Source organism: Lissotriton helveticus, chromosome 1_2, assembly GCF_964261635.1.
Source record: "Lissotriton helveticus chromosome 1_2, aLisHel1.1, whole genome shotgun sequence".
Lineage (NCBI taxonomy): Eukaryota > Metazoa > Chordata > Amphibia > Caudata > Salamandridae > Lissotriton > Lissotriton helveticus.
In genome coordinates this window covers 71,195,897-71,216,393 of record NC_136058.1, presented here as the reverse complement: position 1 = coordinate 71,216,393, position 20,497 = coordinate 71,195,897, and positions in this window count along the sequence as shown.

Sequence of the window (20,497 nt, the reverse complement as noted above, 5' to 3'; positions counted from 1 at the left end):
AAAGAGTCACGAAAACTACCCAAAACATATACAAGCAATCACAAAATCAGATGACCATGTACTGTTTAAGTTTGGACACCCCAAATACTTAAAAAAAATAAAACTTAAGACATTAAGGGACGCAGCAAAGATGTGGACACAAATCAGAGGAATCCTGAAAATACCGTATTACAACAAATGGGCCCCCATTTGGGACTCACCAGGAACCCCAGAATGCTTCAAAGACATACTTGCTTCCTCATTAAAAAGAGCTAATGTAAATTATTGGGGGCAAATACTAAACGGATCAAACCTGAAAGCATGGTCAGAGCTTCAAGAGCTGACAAACAATACACTATCTAAATTCAAGTACTACCAAATTCTAAGCTGGTCTAAGACCCTACCCAGTGTTAATAATATCAACGAAAAAGTGGAAAAGGAGATGGTCAAAACAACACGAATCCCAAAAGAAGTAGCGAAATGGTACTGGGCGCTGATAATGGCCAACGACTCATACTCCAACATAGAAGCACAAATTTGGGGGAAAGACTTACTAATAGCAGATCTAGATGTAATTTGGGAAAAATCCGTGGCAAAATGTTGGTCAACTTTAAAATCCGCGGCCTTGAAAAGGAACCACATATATACCATTCATCGCGCATACTGGACACCAAGAAAGCTCTCCAAGTTTAAGAACGCAGGAATAAAAAAATGCCCAAAGTGTGGAGAAGAAAGAGCAGACGACATCCACATGTTCAAAAGCTGCCCCCAACTGAAAGAATTTTGGGACCAAGTGGGTAAGACCGTGAGCATTATCCTCTCCAAGCAACTAACTGTAAGTACAACTCTTACCCTTTTCGGGATTGTAGATCAAGGTAATGAAGCGGGGCTCACTAAAGGGCAAGAAAATCTCCTTTTTGTATTAATAGTTCTTGCTAGGAGGGAAATTTGTATTAAATGGATAGGGTCTTCTAGCCCGACCCATGCAGATTGGTTGAACTCGGCCATAAGAATTAACAAACTTGACAGGACAGGAAACGCTAGTAAGAGATTTAAGTTCTGGGAAAGTTTCGAGAGTTTCCTAAATCCAAACTAGATCTAAATGTAAGTCCTATGATTAATGCGATACATCTTCTGGTGAACAAGTATGGTACTTGTTGAGTAGTCAAGCTGACTAGCTCCCTTCGCTCCAAATCAGAGGTAATGGTATGTAACGGGTAAAGGAAACGCCTCAAATCATACCAACAAGAGGGTGATAAAAACTCCCCAGATAAGAGAGATCGTGGGGCAGTGTCGGAAAAGTGACCAGAGGTAGTTACCTGATACTCCGAATTCATGCAGATATCGCAAGATGAGGACAAAAAAAAAAAAAAAAGAGCTTCACCACCTGCATGTACTGGACTGGTACAGTAACGCAAGTCTGTGTCATCATGGCTGGCGTCTGTTTTTCTCGGGTGCAAGTTGACTGCGCTGGCATTATTCCGGCTTCCAGAAGTTTACGTACCAATTTCACTAAACAAGAGAGAAGAATAAGAATAAGACTGGTGTACTGGCAGTATGCTTGTGGACGCCCAAGAAGATACGAAGAGTTCAAGGGGAGCAGAATAGTTAATGTCTTTAGAGCCTGCAGATCCATGGACTGAGAAATAAGTTTGACTTGCTTATTGATGGTGCTTTTCCAGGCCGAGTATGGGATAGTGACTGAGGGGAGAGATGACTCCTTCAACAAATGGGCCCCAACAGGCGAGGGGGGGGGGGGGTTTGCAGGCTGTGTAAATACCACTCCGAATCATGGCTGCATCTCCTGTGCTGCTGCCCGGCACTAGCAGCCCCCAGAAGGTCCCTTTTGAAACCCTTGTTCTTAAAATGGGGCGCCAGGTCATGCTGGGAGGCCTCGGCCTTGTGCTTTACATCTATTGACATTCAAGTGCTCGCTAGGTTTGGAAAATTTGTGAGACTTTTGGACAATCTTCTATTTCCTCCCTTGGTTGCCAGGCCTCCCCCCCTCCCCCTCAAAGACTCATTACAGACTTTTTCCGTCCTTTGGCCCAGTACTCTCTGTCTTAACTATTCTATCCGGCCAAGCATAGCAAAACGCTCATATAGGCAACTATAATGCTGCTCCTCAATAAGCATATTGGTCTCTAAGCCTTGAAAATTGTTCTTTAGCCTTGTTTTTATTTGATAAATGTGCTAAAAGCTAAATTTTATACTCGTACTAAAGTAGACTTTGTATAGCAATGGTTTTAAGTAACTGTGCTAAATTAATAAAAACTAAACTAAACTAGAAACTAGAAACTAGACTGTGTACTGTCATAGTCGACTCTAATGTAGTGAGTTCATATAGTGCTCGTAAAATTGATTCCTGAAACTCACACTAATGTTAGAGCAGAGGCTGACAAAGTGGGAGGTTAGATAGATACAGGCCACAAATGTTATGTACTGTGCTTGCAAGTTGCTAGTTCTACTGTGACACAACTTTCTGCTGAATTATTTTGTGTTAATCTTAAAGAGCATTGGTTACAGTATGTCTTTCTTTCTTCATATAGATGCTCCTTCCAAACTGACACGGAAGGAGCTGGCTAGATGGGCCCGGCAAAGGAAGCTAGAGGCGATTGTCGCCGAATATCGGCGGCTGGTGGCCGAGGAGGAGGAGGATACGCAGTCGCAGTCCACCACAACATCCACCGCGACAGCTGCATCCTCCTCCGCGCTCCCTGGGTCAGCCAGTCAGTGCAAGCCTCCAGCGGTATGGAGCCGTGGTACCGCAGCCACCCGCCACCGCCAAACAGCCAAACAATCAGCTGCCCCCCACAGCAGGTGCAAGGCCCGCATCCCCCGCCTAACCCTCAGGGTGTCCAACCTTGAGCAGGAGATTGAGAGAATGAAGAGCCTGCTCAAGAAGAACCTCCGCGGGGAGCAACGTGCCCACCTGGCCAAAGGACACCACCGGCGGCAGTAGAGGAGGAGAGACTGTCCCTTGCCCCTTTTTTAAAGACTTTTGGGGGGGTGGGAATTGGGAGTTGGGGTTTTTCTTGGACTTTGGGGACTTTTTCACTGACATTCTTTGGGGTTAGGGAGGGGGGTGGGTCGGGTCTTGCGGGATAGTTTATTTTTGTTATGGATTTAAATAATTATTTACTTTCAACCTAAACATTGTATACATGTTTTGCGGGGGAGGCAGGGGGGGGTTAACTGTTTGTTTGTTTTCCTGAAACTTAACTGGCTGCTTGATTCAAATTGTCTAAGTAATCGCCCAAATGTTTACAAAAGTAAGTGCCACTCACAGAGTTAGTGAAATCAATTGTCCTACTACTTTAGTAGTACTACCGTCAGTCTCTCCTCTCTCCTCCTACTCCATTATTCTTCCTCCCCCCAAACGCTTATCTTACCTGTGATTCGTGTTTGAGAATAGGCCTAGGGCTATTCACAGGGCTGGCTGCATGGCAAATGTAAATGTAAATGTACAGGAATTTATATAGCGCAAATCACCGCGTGGTTTCTAAGCGCTTGCTTTGGGAACCCGTCCTGGTATTCCCCTGTGAGATAACCCCGGCAGGGTATCCGCAAGGCGAAAGTCAGGCATCCCGCCACGAGGGGCCGTTGTGGAGATTAAGCAAGCTATTGCCCAGAGTCGCAGAGTGTGAACCCGTGAATCGAGTAGGCACCGGAGCGAGAATTGTCGAGTCCATGGCCATTTTAGGACTCAAGACCCCGCCGAGCCAGGAATTGAACCCTGGTCCCGGGCTGACCTCTGCTTCCAGGTCTGCCTCCTCTAACCAGTGAGCCACACTTCTCCACTGGCGACCGGCGATGAAGGTTGGCAATCCTGGGCGGAAGAAATGGTATCGTTGTGATGGTAGTAGTGGTGGTACACAGTGGCAGTAGCAGCATATGAAAAAAAAGAAAATGAAACCTTGAGTGGCCTGAGCGGATCATTACAACAGTACGATAGATAGCATAGTACACAAGAACAGTGCCGTAATTTAGCCTAACAAATGCTAAAGTTTCCAAAGTATACTAGTTGCGTGGAGTTTGGCTTTGGCTACTACAAGAAATAGTACTGAAGGTGAAGGATACAGCAGCGTAATCATTCGCCACGTGTAGGAGGAGGATGTTCTTGATGATCAATACAGTTGATGGCGCCTATGAAAATCAGATTTGATTTTCAAATAGTCCTGGGTCTGTGTAAAGCTGAGTAAGAATATCTCCTCGGATTCCATCACCAGCCTTGAAATTGATTTTCTGTTGCTTTGACCTTATCCTCCCCAGCAAGTGTGTGAATTATTGTTGTAATTTACTCACACCTCAATGAAAACCACACAGCCCGTGGGAAGAGGGTTAGTGTTTGAAACTTGAATGGGAATGGGGTTTGTGGGGAAAGTTTTGTGGAGAGAGGAAAAATACCACAGTATGGACAAACAACAAATGAAGATAAACAAATCTTTGGATACGAAGCTATCCATAAATCTTTTAAGGGACATAAAGGAAGTGCATGCACTACTGCATGCATGAAGTTGATTGCTAAATGAATAGGTTACTGTAAAGTAAGCAGTACTTTCTACAATGTACTAACTATGAAGAAACAATGAGACAGTACAGGGCTGCAGTAATTACGCAATTTCACTTGCCTATCTGCCCTCAGAGAGAAGAACCACTTAGTACATTAAATTAGTTTAAAAAATAGCAAAGCAAAAAGTATACAATGGCTGGAGGGATGAATTGAAGCAGAGAGCAAACAAATGCACAAAGTCACACTCACAGAAGTTCACAGCAATAACATTACTTAAAAGATAAGTAGAAATGAAGATGGATACTGTAACTGTATGTTGTTGTAGTTGTCCTGTTTGGGAAGTTGCATGCATTCAGCCATTCCTCTTTTTCGCAGTACTCCTCTATTCCATCTGACGCTTCGCCGATCAATGTTGGGGACCAGAAGACACTGCCTGCCTGGCGGATCCTGAATTCCGGGTCGCTAAGCCTGAGGTCATCCTTTTTGCCATTGCACAGGGTAAAAGCCGGCCTGTAATTGTTGATGGAAAAACAGGAAGTGATATTAAAACACAACGGAGAAAAAAATATAAGATACACTGTGTAGTGCAAAAATAACACTTTCAGTTTCAGAGTCGACAGTATTACAAAACATGCAATCATCATTTCGAAAGTGCGTACTCTGAGTCTCCTTTTCAAGGATAAATAAGTGTGGGCGAAATTTGCGGATCTTTCCCCTCAAGCTAGGTGTAAAGTGTAAACTGCGATTTTAGAACCCTAACCCTAACCCTAACCCTAACCCTAGGCCCTAACCCCCCTTTTTCACCATGGATTTTCTCCAAACCGCTTGCGCCCGATATAAGACCTTCCCAGCAATGCCCCCAGACCCGTCAACCCAGCCGCAAAAAAGTAGAACACCCCCAAACAGGCAAAAAGCAAAAATGCAAAAACTCACACTTAGAAAATTTAGGGCCTACCTTCAATTCAGTCCAAACGTGCTCTGCAGCTAGGCCCTAACTCCCCATTTCCACCATGGATTTTCTTCAAACCACTTGCAATCAAAATTAGACTATCCCAGCAGTGGTCCCAGACCCCCAAACCAACCCCCAAAAACCTAGAACCCCCCAAACAGTCCCACAAAAACACGCAATACTGCTAGGCCTCAGTTTAAATTGTGCCAAAACGCTGTTTGCAACTAGGCCCAAACCCCCCTTTTCCACCATGGATTTTCTTAAAAACAAATGCAATCAAAATTAGACTGTGCCAGCAGTGCTCCCAGACCCCAAAACCCACCCCCAAAAACCTAGAAGCCCCCCAAACAGGCAAGTGGGCAAAAACGGAAAAACTTTTTCACCATGGATTTTCTCCAAACCAGTTGCGCCCGATATTAGACCTTCCAAGCAATGCCCCCAGACCCGTCAACCCACCCGCCAAAAAGTAGAACACCCTCAAACAGGCAAAAAGCAAAAATGCAAAAACTCACACTTAGAAAATTTAGGGCCTACCTTCAATTCAGTCCAAACGCGCTCTGCAGCTAGGCCCTAACTCCCCTTTTCCACCATGAATTTTCTTAAAAACAAATGCAATCAAAATTAGACTGTGCCAGCAGTGCTCCCAGACCCCAAAACCCACCCCCAAAAACCTAGAAGCCCCCAAACAGCCCCCCAAAAACAGGCAAGTGAGCAAAAATGGAAAAGCTTTTTCACCATGGATTTTCTCCAAGCCACTTGCGCCCGATATTAGACCTTTCTCAGCAATGCCCCAGACCTGTCAACCGACCCGCAAAAAAGTAGAACACCCCCAAACAGGCAAATAGCAAAAATGCAAAAACTCACACAGAAAATTTAGGGCCTACCTTCAATTCAGTCCAAACATGCTCTGCAGCTAGGCCCTAACTCCCCTTTTCCACCATGGATTTTCTTAAAAACAAATGCAATTAAAATTAGACTGTGCCAGCAGTGCTCTCAGACCCCAAAACCCACCCCCAACAACCTAGAAGCCCCCCAAACAGCCCCCCAAAAACAGGAAAGTGAGCAAAAACGGAAACACGTTTTCACCATGGATTTTCTCCAAACCACTTACGCCTGATATTAGACCTTCCCAGCAATGCCCCCAGACCCTGCAACCCACCCGCAAAAAAGTAGAACACCCCCAAACAGGCAAAAAGCAAAAATGCAAAAACTCACACTTAGAAAATGTAGGGCCTACCTTCAATTCAGTCCAAACGCGCTCTGTAGCTACGCCCTAACTCCCCTTTTCCAACCTGGATTATCTATAAAACAAATGCAATCAAAATTAGACTCTGCCAGCAGTGCTCCCAGACCCCAAACCCCACCCCCAAAAACCTAGAAGCCCCCCAAAAACAGGCAAGTGAGCAAAAACGGAAAAACCTTTTCACCATGGATTTTCTCCAACCACTTGCGCCCGATATTAGACCTTCCCAGCAATGCCCCCAGACCCTTCAACCCACCCGTAAAAAATTAGAACACCCCCAAACAGGCAAAAAGCAAAAATGTAAAAACTCACACTTAGAACATTTAGGGCCTACCTTCAATTCAGTCCAAACGCGCTCTGTAGCTAGGCCCTAACTCCCCTTTTCCACCATGGATTTTCTTAAAAAACAAATGCAATCAAAATGACACTCTGCCAGCAGTGCTCCCAGACCCCAAACCCCACCCCCAAAAACCTAGAATCCCCCCAAAAACAGGCAAGTGAGCAAAACAGAAAAACTTTTTCACCATGGATTTTCTCCAAACCACTTGCGCCCGATATTAGACAGGCAAAAAGCAAAAATGCAAAAACTCACACTTCGAAAATGTAGGGCCTACCTTTAATTCAGTCCAAACGTGCTCTGCAGCTAGGCCCTAACTCCCCCTTTCCACCATGGATTTTCTTCAAACCACTTGCAATCAAAATTAGACTATCCCAGCAGTGCTCCCAGATGCCCAGAACCCCCCAAAAACCTAGGACCCCCCCAAACAGCCCCCAAAAAACAAGCAAGTGAGCAAAAATGGAAACTTATTCACCATAGATTTTATCCAAAACACTTGCATCCAATATTAGACCTTTCCAGCAATGCCCCCAGACCCCTCAACCCACCCGCAAAAAGGTAGAACACCCCCAAACAGGCCAAAAGCAAAAATGGAAAATGTGACACTTAGAACAGTTTCGGCCTACCAGTCCAAATCACTCCAAACGCACTCTGCAGCTAGGCCCTAACTCCCCTTTCCCACCATGGATTTCCTTCAAACCACTTGCAATCAAAATTAGACTATCCCAGCAGTGTTCCCAGACTACCAGACGCCTCCAAAAACCTAGAACCCCCCCAAACAGCCCCCCCAAAACACGCAATACTGCTAGGCCTCAGTTTAAATTGGGCCAAAACGCTGTCTGCAACTAGGCCCAAACCCCCCTTTTCCACCATGGATTTTCTTCAAACCACTTGCAATCAAAATTAGACCTACCCAGCAGTGCTCCAAAACCCCCCAACCCACCCCCACAAATCTAGAACACCCCCAAAAACATGCAATACTGGCATATTCAAAACATGGCAAATTGCGCTGTTCGCAAAAAATTGCTTTTTTCAGCACTTCCATTACTTCGATCCTCTTGAAACTTACCTGGACACTTGTTCCAGGGATTCCCAAGAATATCAGCAAGGCAGAACAAAATGGAACCACTGCGCTCTTTGAAGAAGAAGAAGAAGAAGGTCTACGACTAGTTTTCACTTAGTTTTCACCCAAACACACACGCCCGCAAAGCACCAGAAAAGGCCAAAATTATGCCAATTCTGGACCAAAGAACGCCAAACCCCCCCTAAAACCTTGCCAACATCATTATGAACGAGCCTGCATTGGGCCCTGAGCCCTAGACTCAGCGGGAACCCTACCAACTTAAACCCAAAAACCCTAGTAAATGGCACTGAACCCTAAACCCTAGATATGATTTGTCTGTCTGTGTCAAAGAGCCTAGGTATGCTACATCAGTATGCTTCACTCAGTGGTGCCTGCCTTGACCGTCTGCATGGCCCTGCCGCAAGCATGGCCCAAAGATCAGTTCTGCTCCAGAATTTGTGATTTTTTGGTAATTTCGCGAGATTCGCGAAAAACCGAAAACCAGAAAATTTCGCACACATAACGAATGTTTGGCCCAAGCTTGAGGCAGTGCCTTGCAGACGGTCAAGGCAGGCACCGCTGAGTGAAGCAACCTGATGTAGCATACCTAGGCTCTTTGTGAGACAGACAAAGCATATCTAATTGTATGCAGCAAGCCACATAGCCCCAATTTTACATGAACTGCTGTCTGGAGTGAACTCTGCCTGGCATAAAAACAACAGTACACTGCCTCGCCCTCGACCACTACATACCACGAATAGACAGACATGTAGGTCTGCTGTAGTTGTTGTTGTAGACTGGTTTACCTGTTTGCCACTCACGATTTGGCCATAGTTCTTCTGTAAACCGACGCTGATGATCCATCCATCCCAGTGAGTGACTGTAAAGAAAAAAGATATATTATTTAATCAATCATCATGGTATGTTGGCAAGTGAGTCCACTCCAAGGACATTTTGCATATTGTAAAATGCAACATAGTGGCCCCTGAATTTGAAGTACAATTTGAATTAGACAAGGTAAAAAAAAAGAGTAGTAGACATGATACTGTGTAAAAGATTAAATAATAACTAAGACAAGACATACGATTAATTTCATGCACAAAAAAAACCAAACAGCAATTGGTTTCATCAGAGCCAGACAGCCATTGCTGTCCACTGCATGCCATCTTCTCAATTATTCATTACCTGTTCTACTTTTTGTCCGCATCTTCTTCGGAAAGTGAGGGCCCAAAGGGCAGCCCCTCCTGTCAATTTCAGAAGTAACTCTGTCAGCAATCAGCAAGCATGTAGTCAGTCAGTAATTTTAGTCCCACTTGAGGGGACTCGTTTATGAAAACAAAGTTTCTTTATTATTCGTAATCCATCCATCTGCCTTGAGGGAAATGAATAGGTGGAGTCTGGAGGAGGAGGATAGAGGAGCATGATTGAGTTGTGAACTTGTGAACCTCAGGAATGCAGACTGCGGCACCTTCAACTCAATAAGGAAAATACGATGAAGACAGTGCTGCTGATGGACTTGTTGTGAGAGTTTTGTTGTGGTAAGAGTTGCAAAACAAATAAAGACACGCAGGAATAAAAGTGAATAAGGATGAAAAAAAGGAAGTCATTTTCAGGGCTCGGCGTCAGGGAAGTAGAGCTCGTCCTCAAACTCCATGAATTGAGACGGGAGTAGGTCAGCTAACAGAGAAGAACTTCCGTCACCTAAGTCGGTGTCCTCTTCTTCCTGCGTGCATTCACATATTTTGTAATCTGGTGGTATGAAGTGCTGATTCATCTTGATCAGTGTTAACCTCTCCACATTTTTGGGCGAGAGGCGGGTCCTTTTTGAAGTTACAATGGCAGCAGCAGCACTGAAAACACGTTTAGAATACACACTTGCGAGTGGGCAAGACAAATAATTTAGAGCCAGGTTGGTGATCAGTGGCCATAGAGGCCTTTTCCTATACCAATACAGCAATGGGTTCTGATTAACAAAGACCTCTGTTGGGTCTTCCAGATAGGCCTGCACCATCGACTCAAGGTTCTCCACGGTTGCTCCACTTTGTGTACCATCTGTGGCCTTTGCAGCACTAAAACGAGCAAACCCTTGATGAGTTAGCTAATCCGCTTCCGACAATATTATGGCTGGGCCTGGTGCAGGTGAGGATGATACGGTTGTTGCTGGTGTTGTTAATGGCTGTGAGGGAAAGTGACTCCCTTTAGCCACAGATTCAGAAGTGAAACTTGAAGCCGGATGGCCTGCTGATTCAGTTGGACTTCTGCCGGCTCCTTGAATTTTCTGCCGATCTTTTTCGAACTGAGTGGCTGACACAGCTAGCCAATGTTTGTACTTTGAAACATCTGCTTCATCAAAAGGAATGCATGCTTTGCTGGCCACTGCCTTTTTGTACCGTGGATCCAGAATAGTGGCACAAATGTAATGTTGTTCTGTATGTATGTTTTTAAACCTTTCATTGTCAACTAGGCGGCTTAATAACCTCTCCGCCAACTGATATGCGTCTTGCTTTTCAGCATCATCTCTGAACGTTGAAGACACCGCCTTCAGTTGGTGCTCTAGCATGACCAACAATGGGATAGCTATGCCCATCTAACAGTCCTCCCTGCTGACTTCACGAGTGAAGACCTCAAAAGGACGAAGCATGTCTGTCAGGCTTGCAACTAGCTTCCATTCCTCCAACTCTAGCCTCATGTCTTTCATAGTAGAACCCAGTTGAAATACATACTCATTGATTACCATGCACTGCTCAGACAAACGCTCAAGCACGTAAAAGGTTGAGTTCCAACGTGTTGCCACCTCCTGGATGAGTCCTCTGACTGGCAGTCTACATTCATGTTGAATGCTCCTCAGCTGCTTACGGGCCTTAAAAGAATGGCTGAAATGTGTGCAGATTCTTTGGCAGTTGGTCAGGAACTTGCTGACTGTGTTTTCATTTTTCAAGAAATCTTGCACCACAATGTTAATACTGTGCGCCAAACACGGCACTCTGAAATAGCCACCTTGCTGCATGGCCTTTTCTATGTTACTGCCATGATCCGTGGAAACATAACCAACTATGCAATTTCTTGGATGCAGCCATTCAGAGACCTTCCTTTCAAACTCCTCCAAAAGGTTAGGTGCAGTATGAGTTTTCTCCATGGCAAACATGGCTAATGTTGCATGGTTCCGAGTAGCTTGAAAAAGTGTGTCCGGGTCAACCCCTGCATTTGTCTTGTCTCTAACCCCTGCACAAGAGACCCAGTGTGCAGTGATGCACATGTAATCAAGGGCTTGGCAACTGGTTCACATATCTGTTGTCAAGTGGATAGTGTGAACAGCACTCTTCTGCAAAGCTGCCCCAATCACCTCCAGCACATCTTGATGTAATGCTGGAACCACAACTCTGGCAAAATAGGACCGGCTAGGAACCTTCCATTTAGGGCAGACTGTTGCCACAAATTCTAGAAAACCCACCCCTTCCACGAAAGAAAAAGGGAGAAGGTCCAGCGCTAGCATTTTAGCCAGCTTTGCGTTATACAGACCTACCGTTGGGTGATTGCGTTCAAATGGCGCCTCCGATCAAAACATTCTGCTAATGGTGGGCTGGACCATTTTACGTGATGATGACTTCTTCAAACCAGTTAGGCCCAGTGATGTACTTTTTCGCATTGGTGTCTCTCCCAGACTCCTAGTGTGCCTCATACATGTTGCAGGGGTAGAGGGTGTGGGCGATACCACTGCAGTGCTGCTGCCAGCGGTACTGGGTGTACCAGAAAAAATGTCTGTCGCTTCTTCACTTACCCCCTGCACGATGAGCCCCTCGTCATCATCGGATGCAATATCAATGGATACATTTGGATTTGTTTTTCTTTTGGCTTCCTGGATCTTACTTAGGTGCGCCTCCCACTCGATAGTGTGGTGTTTTTTGAGATGACCTCTCTGGCCTCCGGTACCATAGTTGGTACCAAGCTTACCCCGACTAACTAATGTTTTAAAAATCAAACGAACTGCCATGTTTCCCGCCCTTTGGCTAACAGTAAAGAAGTCCCAAACTGGGGACTGGAAATGTCTGCTGGTGGTGGAGGTGATACTTTGAGTTTCAATGCCAGATGAAGTGGAGGATGGGCGTGGCTGAATTTGTTTCTGTTGTTCACTTACAGCACCACTACTTGAGGTTGAGCTGGATGGATGTCCCTGCCGGCCCTTCTGACTAAAAAATATGGAAGCTGTAGGTCGTGTTGGTGTTGTAGTTAACTGCGTTGGTGGTGGTACCAGTGCCACGCCGCCCACATCCCGCTCAGCAGCCATTCGGGATAGGGTGAAAATGTCTGTCTGCTGCATGCCCGCTGGGGCTGGAATGACGACTATGATGACTGGGTCATCGTCAGACTGTTCATCAGCAGCAGAAGACACCACTTCTTGTTCGTCGTCATCACCCATAAGTCGAAGCTTTGCGGGAACCTTCCTTTTAGGCTTAGCTACCTTTGTCCGCTAATGGCGTGCCTCACTCTCAGACTGCATTTGTGGGTTCCAATCAAGATCAAGGTCATCAGAATGAAGGGGGCTTGAAGAAGAACTTGTAGTAGTAGTAGTAGCCCTCCTTGACCTTTTTCTTGCTGGGGATCTGGAAGACAATGGATCATCATCAGGAGGAGTGGCTTCCTCGGATGATACTTCCTCTTGAATATCAATTTCCTGATGTGCTCCTACTTCTGGAGGAACAAGTGTTGTAGGCAGTTGTGCCGCTCCATGAACCTCTAGTTGCATCTCTCCATGCACCTGTCCACGCGCCTCTCCTTGCGCCTCTACTTGTGCCTCTCCTTGCGGTTCTACTTGCACCTCTCCTTGCCCATGTACTTGCGCTTGTACTAGTTGCACCTGTGGTTGTCGTTGCGGCTGTGGTTGTTGAACACTTGTCAGCTGAGTTACACTTGGCGTTGATTGGATGGTACTTTATTGTGATGAGCCAACATCACTGGTCGATGGGGATTGAGAAAGTAAAGTGGCTGCCTCAGCAGCACTCATGGTCTTGGACCTAACTTGGTGTGGTGGCACTGAGCCCAATGAAGCAGAGGTGCTGCTTCCAGCTTGGTCCCCGGCGGACACCGCTGCTGCTGCAGGCGTAGTTTTTTTCTCCAAAAAAGGTGTAGGTGGGCACATCAGTCTCCTTGGTAGGTGGTGCCACTTGCTTCTTCTGCTCCTTCTTACTGACAGTGGCACTGGCAACTTTTTTCGCTGAGGCGCTACGGCCACCTTCCTTTGGGCCCATCTTCTTCAGATGTCAGAACCACAGGCCGCAGTTGCACAAGTTGCAGAGTTGTCTTGTCTGTGGCCACACGTGATGTCACATGACGTTGTGCTGCACACACCACTGCAGGACTTCTTCCTGGCACTGGTGGTTCTCTTGTGCACCTAAAAGCAATGGAAGCCAGAGGAACATCAGTTAAACACCCCAAAAAGTCGAAAAACACACACAAATCACCACAATCCAATGCCATCCATGCCCTCAATGATGTTTAAATTCAAGACACCCCACAGAAAGACTTGGCACATGCACCACTGAGTACCCCTGGGCAGTATGGATGAAAGCAAGGCAAACTGGGTGCAGGCCTGAGCACACTGCCTGGCTCCAAAATGACCCCTTGAGCCTTGACCACCACCACAGGGCCAGGCCCTGCCTGGACCAGCCCTCAAAATGGACCCCACCCACATGGCCAGGCCTCAACAGCACCCAAAAAGTCGAAAAACACAAACAAATCACCATAATCCAATGCCATCCATGCCCTCAATGATGTTTAAATTCAAGACACCCCACAGAAAGACTAGGTCCATGCACCACTGAGTACCCCTGGGCATAATGGTTGAAAGTAAGGAAAACTGGGTGCAGGCCTGAGCACACTGCCTGGCTTCAAAATGGCCCCGTGACCCCCACCAGATGGCCAGGCCCTGCCTGTACCAGGCCTCAAAATAGCCCCCACCCACATGGCCAGGCCCCAACAACACCCCCAAAAGTCGAAAAACACACAGAAATCACCACAATCCAATGCCATCCATGCCCTCAATGATGTTTAAATTCAAGACATCCCGCAGAAAGACTTGGTCCATGCACCACTGAGTACCCCTGGGCATAATGGTTGAAAGCAAGGCAAACTGGGTGCAGGCCTGAGCACACTGCCTGGCTTCAAAATGGCCTCTTGACCCCCACCACATTGCAAGGCCCTGCCTGTACCAGGCCTCAAAATGGCCCCCACCCACATGGCCAGGCCCCAACAACACCCCCAAAAGTCGAAAAACACACAAAAATCACAGCAATCCAATGCCATCCATGCCCTCAATGATGTTTAAATTCAAGACAACCCACAGAAAGACTTGGTCCATGAACCACTGAGTACCCCTGGGCATAATGGATGAAAGCAAGGCAAGCTGGGTGCAGGCCTGAGCACACTGCCTGGCTTCAGAATGGCCCCTTGACCTCCACCACATGGCCAGGCCCTGCCTGTACCAGGCCTCAAAATGGCCCCCACCCACATGGCCAGGCCCCAACAGCACCCTCATAAGTCGAAAATCACACAAAAATCACCACAATCCAATGCCATCCATGCCCTCAATGATGTTTAAATTCAAGACACCCCACAGAAAGACTTGGTTCATGCACCACTGAGTACCCCAGGGCATAATGGTTGAAAGCAAGGCAAACTGGGTACAGGCCTGAGCACACTGCCTGGCTTCAAAATGTCCCTTTGACCCCCACCACATGGCAAGGCCCTGCCTGTACCAGGCCTCAAAATGGCCCCCACCCACATGGCCAGGTCCCAACAACACCCCAAAAAGTCGACAAAACACATAAAAATCACCACAATCCAATGCCATCCATGCCCTCAATGATGTTTAAATTCCAGACACCCCACAGATAGACTTGGTCCATGCACCACTCACTACCCCTGGACCTACTGGCTAATGAGACTTTACAGGCACCCCAAAAAAAAAAAGAAAATCAACATATAACAGTGAGCTAAAATTCCATGACATAAATGAGAATTAAGTTAAAAAAATATCACAGAAACAGTTGTATCATGCACCCATGACTAACCCTGGGCCTACTGTATACTGTGGCTACCCACAATATATATTTTTTTAAAGTTGTGAAAAACGTTTTAAAACTGTAGTTGCAGCAACTGCAATGCCCCAAACAAACAACACCAACTTACTTGTAAAATCTCAAGTCCAAAAGTGATCCAAACTCCAAAGTCCAAAAAGTCCTCAAATACAAATATCCAGCAGCAGCCATAAAAAGTAATCCTTCCAGCTCCAGATCCAAATCAAAAGTGACCAGGACATGGACAAAGCACTGGGAGGAGCCTGCTGGACAGGAACAGGAAGTTGGAGACTCTGGGGCACTTCCTTCCTCCCAGGCCCCCAAAAATGGACTCCTTGCACCAAAAAGTGCAGCCAAATGTCAATCTGAGGAGTTATTCTGATAAAAATCTCAGAATTATGCTTCCTGCACTGGATTTCTTGTGCAGAATTGCAATTTTTGCAATTTCGGGAAAGCGAGCTGTTTAAATCTCCCGCCGGAAATCAGCTGCATGCCGCATCTACGTGTTCGGCATTGTTTACTCTCGCAATGCGTAATCGCGGGCCCTTATGACGTACTCGCATTGTCAAACTCTCGCTGTGCAAGATGGCGAGCCGCGATGACATATTTGCGTTAAAAAAAAAAAAAACTCTTGCGCGATCACGCAGCAAGATCGAAAATAGCGCAGCACACGCAAACCTGGAGAAAAACAACTCAGAATCACAGTAAGTCAACGCCGCGCGCACGATATTGTATTTTTCAAGCGCAAACAAGCAAAATAATTTGCAGCTTGCGAATTTGCAGATGTTTAGGCAAATTCGCGCGATTCACGGACCGCGAATTTGCCAAAAATCCGCATATTCCGCAAACGAAACAGATTTTACGCCCACGCTTAGTAATTTCCAATGGTTCTTATTACAGCACTATATAATGAGTCTATTTGAATTACTTAACCTGCTGTTAGTGTCTTATGGTGAAAGCGTTATGTCATCATAGTGATACATTCTAGTTTAAGCTAGAATACTGACAATCTGGGAATTTAGTTTCATAAGATTTAAAATTCTGTCTTCAACATTATCATCATTATTGCTACAGGCTTGCAAGTTAACAAAGTTTTAAAAAATGAGTTCTAAAGAAATCAAAAGGTGATGTTTGGTTTTGATGGACAAATGCATTCCTTACCTCATTTAATTACTTTTTTCAATATGTTATTATGCGTCGGGACAATCACACAGCACTGGAAAGGCTGGGTGATGTAGCTGAGAACCCACTCTGCTAGTAGGCAATGCTTTAATGATCATTGGTAGAAACAGAAAGAGGAAATATTTACCAAATAGAGTGAATGAAGCAAGTACAGATGCGTAGTTCATTAATTGACAAATGATGGGGAAAAAAGGCTAGAGAGCACCTGCAGGACTAGAACCATTGAAAGGTTGAACAAGTTAATTCATATCAACTTGGGAAGGAACCGCTGGGCTATAGCTGACGCAACAGCAGCATCTTTCTGCAAGCTATAACACAGTGAACATCAACTCTGGAATTAATGTTCATTTTTTTGAACTCTCAGGATAAACATATTGCACAAATTACTTTCATGTTATTGAAGCCATTAGCAATAAGAAATATATATACTCACTTTGAGCTGCTCTAGAATATTGGAAGGGTGTTCAGCCTCAAATGAAGGTACAGACACCAGAAACATTTATGGTATGAAAATCTTAACCCATGGCATTGTCTCTGTATTCAGATGAAGATCTCTGAACTTCTGTAAGTGGATGTGTTGTAGATCATGCAGTCCATTTTTTGTGGCAGTCTGAGTTTTGTAGCCGTGATTTATTAACAGGATTAACAACAGAATTCAAAATCCTTCTGAGAGAGTAGTTTAACATTAAATTCAAATCACAGAATTCAATGTAAATGCAGCCAAAATTAGGTTTTGACATATTAAACCTGGAAACCTTGTCAGGTCGGCATCGCCAGCAGCAACAACTGTACATTGGCATAACACCTGTCATTGCAGTTGTTATCAATGTAGGAACATTTTGATAGGTGACTTTGTCAAACATTACGCAGTTCGTCAACATTTTCAGTGTTCCTTTTTAGTAGAAGAAACCACTAAATTAGGATTTTAATTTTTAAAAAGAAACACAAATGATTCCAACACCATGCTGTGGGGTTATATAGTTTGTTTCAAATTCATCACTGCAATGATATACCTTGTGGTGATGTGAAGTTGAAAAAACGGAAGCCAACTAACGGTCCCCTCAAACAATGTTAAAGGGGGCTGCACGCATCACGTTACTGCACTTGCTTATACTATACTTAATACTTATGCATTCCAACAAATGATGTCAGCTCATAAAAAAGTAATTTCAAATAGTTCTTATTACAGCAATATATAATGAGTCTATTTGAATTACTTAACTTGCTGTTAGTGTATTATGGTGAAAGCGTTATGTCATCATAGTGATACATTCTAGTTTAAGCTAGAATACTGACAATCTGGGAATTTAGTTTCAAAAGAATTAAAATTCTGTCTTCAACATTATCATCATTATTGCTACAGGCTTGCAAGTTAACAAAGAGTTCTAAAGCAATCAAAAGGTGATGTTTGGTTTTGATGGACAAATGCCTTCCTTGCCTCATTTCATTACTTTTTTTCAATATGTTATTATGCATCGGGACAATCACACATCACTGGAAAGGCAGGGTGATGTAGCTGAGAACCCACTCTGCTAGAAGGCAATGCTTTATCGATCATTTGTAGAAACAGAAAGAGGAAATAGGCGATATTTGCCAAATAGAGTGAATGAAGCAATTAAAGGTGCGTAGTTCATTAATTGACAAATGATGGGGAAAAAAGGCTAGAGAGCACCTGCAGGACTAGAACCATTGAAAGGTTGAACAAGTTCATTCATATCAACTTGGGAAGGAACCGCTGGGCTATAGCCGACGCAACAGCAGCATCTTTCTGTAAGCTATAACACAGTGAACATCAACTCTGGAATTATTGTTCATTTTTTTGAACTCTCAGGGTAAACATATTGCACAAATTACTTTCATGTTATTGAAGCCATTAGCAATAAGAAATATATATACTCACTTTGAGCTACTCTAGAATATTGGAAGGGTGTTCAGCCTCAAATGAAGGTACAGACACCAGAAACATTTATGGTATGAAAATCTTAACCCATGGAATTGTCTCTGTATTCAGATGAAGATCTCTGAACTTCTGTAAGTGGATGTGTTGTAGATCATGCAGTCCATTTTTTGTGGCAGTCTGAGTTTTGTAGCCGTGATTTATTAACAGGATTAACATTAGAATTAAAAATCCTTCTGAGAGAGTAGTTTAACATTAAATTCAAATCACAGAATTCAATGTAAATGCAGCCAAAATTAGGTTTTGACATATTAAACCTGGAAACCTTGTCAGGTCGGCATCCCCAGCAGCAACAACTGTACATTGGCATAACACCTGTCATTGCAGTTGTTATCAATGTAGGAACATTTTGATAGGTGACTTTGTCAAACATTACGCAGTTCGTCAACATTTTCAGTGTTCCTTTTTAGTAGAAGAAACCACTAAATTAGGATTTCAATTTTTAAAAAGAAACACAAATGATTCCAACACCATGCTGTGGGGTTATATATTTTGTTTCAATTTCATCACTGCACTGATATACCTTGTGGTGATGTGTGTAGGAAGGTGGATATCTGACTATGGTTACCCCCAAACTTTTTGCCTGGTGTTTAGCTGGTTTTTGACATAGTTGGCCTGGGATCCTGCTATTCAGGGCCCCAGGCTAATTGCTCTCTCCTTAAAATGGACTCCATGTACCTTAGGTGCATAACGACATTGGAACTGGTTCACCTTATTGGCCCCTGTAACAGTGTACCCAGGTACCCAGGGCATAGGTGCTTCCAAGGCCTACCAGGGGCTGCAGCACGTATTGTGCCACCCCTGGCCTGGCCTCCATATTTGACACAACTGGCTGATCACTCAGCTGGGGTAAGTCGGTGTAACCACCCCTTACTTAGGTGTAGTATGCCTATACCTAACCTAAAATGGACACATATGTTCCTATCAGCCACTCCTATGGAAGGCCTCATCAATCCTGGAGGCAGAGTGCTTGGAAATATGTGAGATGGTGCTCTGGCATGAGCTGAGCCCGTCTGCAGCTTTCAGAACCATGTCCTTTAGCTGTTTCATGATACTGCCATACCATATACTCTTAAGTGCATTATAATCCTCGCCGTTAAATGCTATCTTAGGTTTGGCTTTATCAAAACATGTCGAGTAAGGTGTCATACGAATTGGAATACTACCCCCTCGCCAGTTCTGGCGACGGGGGTAGCATTCCACCCTTCTAGAGGGACACGACATGTACCTAGCCTGAACCCCGGTTAAAGTTAAACAGAGCCTTAGCATCGCAAAATGGATGCTGCCACCACAGACACAAGTCTGACCTCCTGCTGCTGGGAGTCCTTCCAGCGAGGGCAGCTTGGACAAAGGGTTTCCTGCCTTGGGAGGTGCTAGCACCACCCCAGACAGGATTTTGTGTATTGGGTAGGACAGGGCTGAAGAGAATCAGACATGCCTGGGGCACACAAGGTGTCCCTGTGCATAGGCCAGTTCAAACCGGTGCTGGGGCTTTCCTGCCCCAGTCCTGGCGCGAAACTGGACAAAGGAAAGGGGGTGTAACCACCCCCCTTCCTGGTTCCACCCAGAGGAGGGACCTAGTAGGTGATCCGGCCCCCCAGATTCGAATAAGAGTGGGAGCTGTGTCCTGAGACTTCAGATCATCCTGAATCAACTTGAAATAAAGAAGAAGACTGGACTTCGACATTCTGCTGCTCAGAAGACGGAAGAGAATCTCCCTTGTGGCCAAGGAGTGACCACCCTGTGAACACAGGCACCAACCAGCAACTCGACGTCTGCTTTGCCGCCGCCTCCCGCCAGAGCCCGAGCCCAGAGCCTGACAAGACCCAGACTCCCAGACTTCTCACCGCCCGATCCACAGTGCCTGCAAAGAAGGGACCCGTGGAGGCACCGAGAGACGTGGGACTGGACATCTTGGAAGACCCCCGAAAAGCTGACTGCGCAGCATCAGAGGCACCCTCGATGCTGTGCTTTGGGGTTTGAGAAGCCCCAACCTCGAGCAGCCCTTGCACCGAAGATCAGCCCCCCAGCATCTCAACGATCTGCGTGGGGCCCTTTTGCACTGTGCCACTTGACGCGCCATCCCGTCCACTTGCCACGCGGCTAGTGGCCATCTTGGCGACGAAATCTACAACTTTCACTACAGGTCTGGTTGCTCCAGACTTGCCCTTGCTCCTGTGAAAAGGAGCACCCGCTCTGAC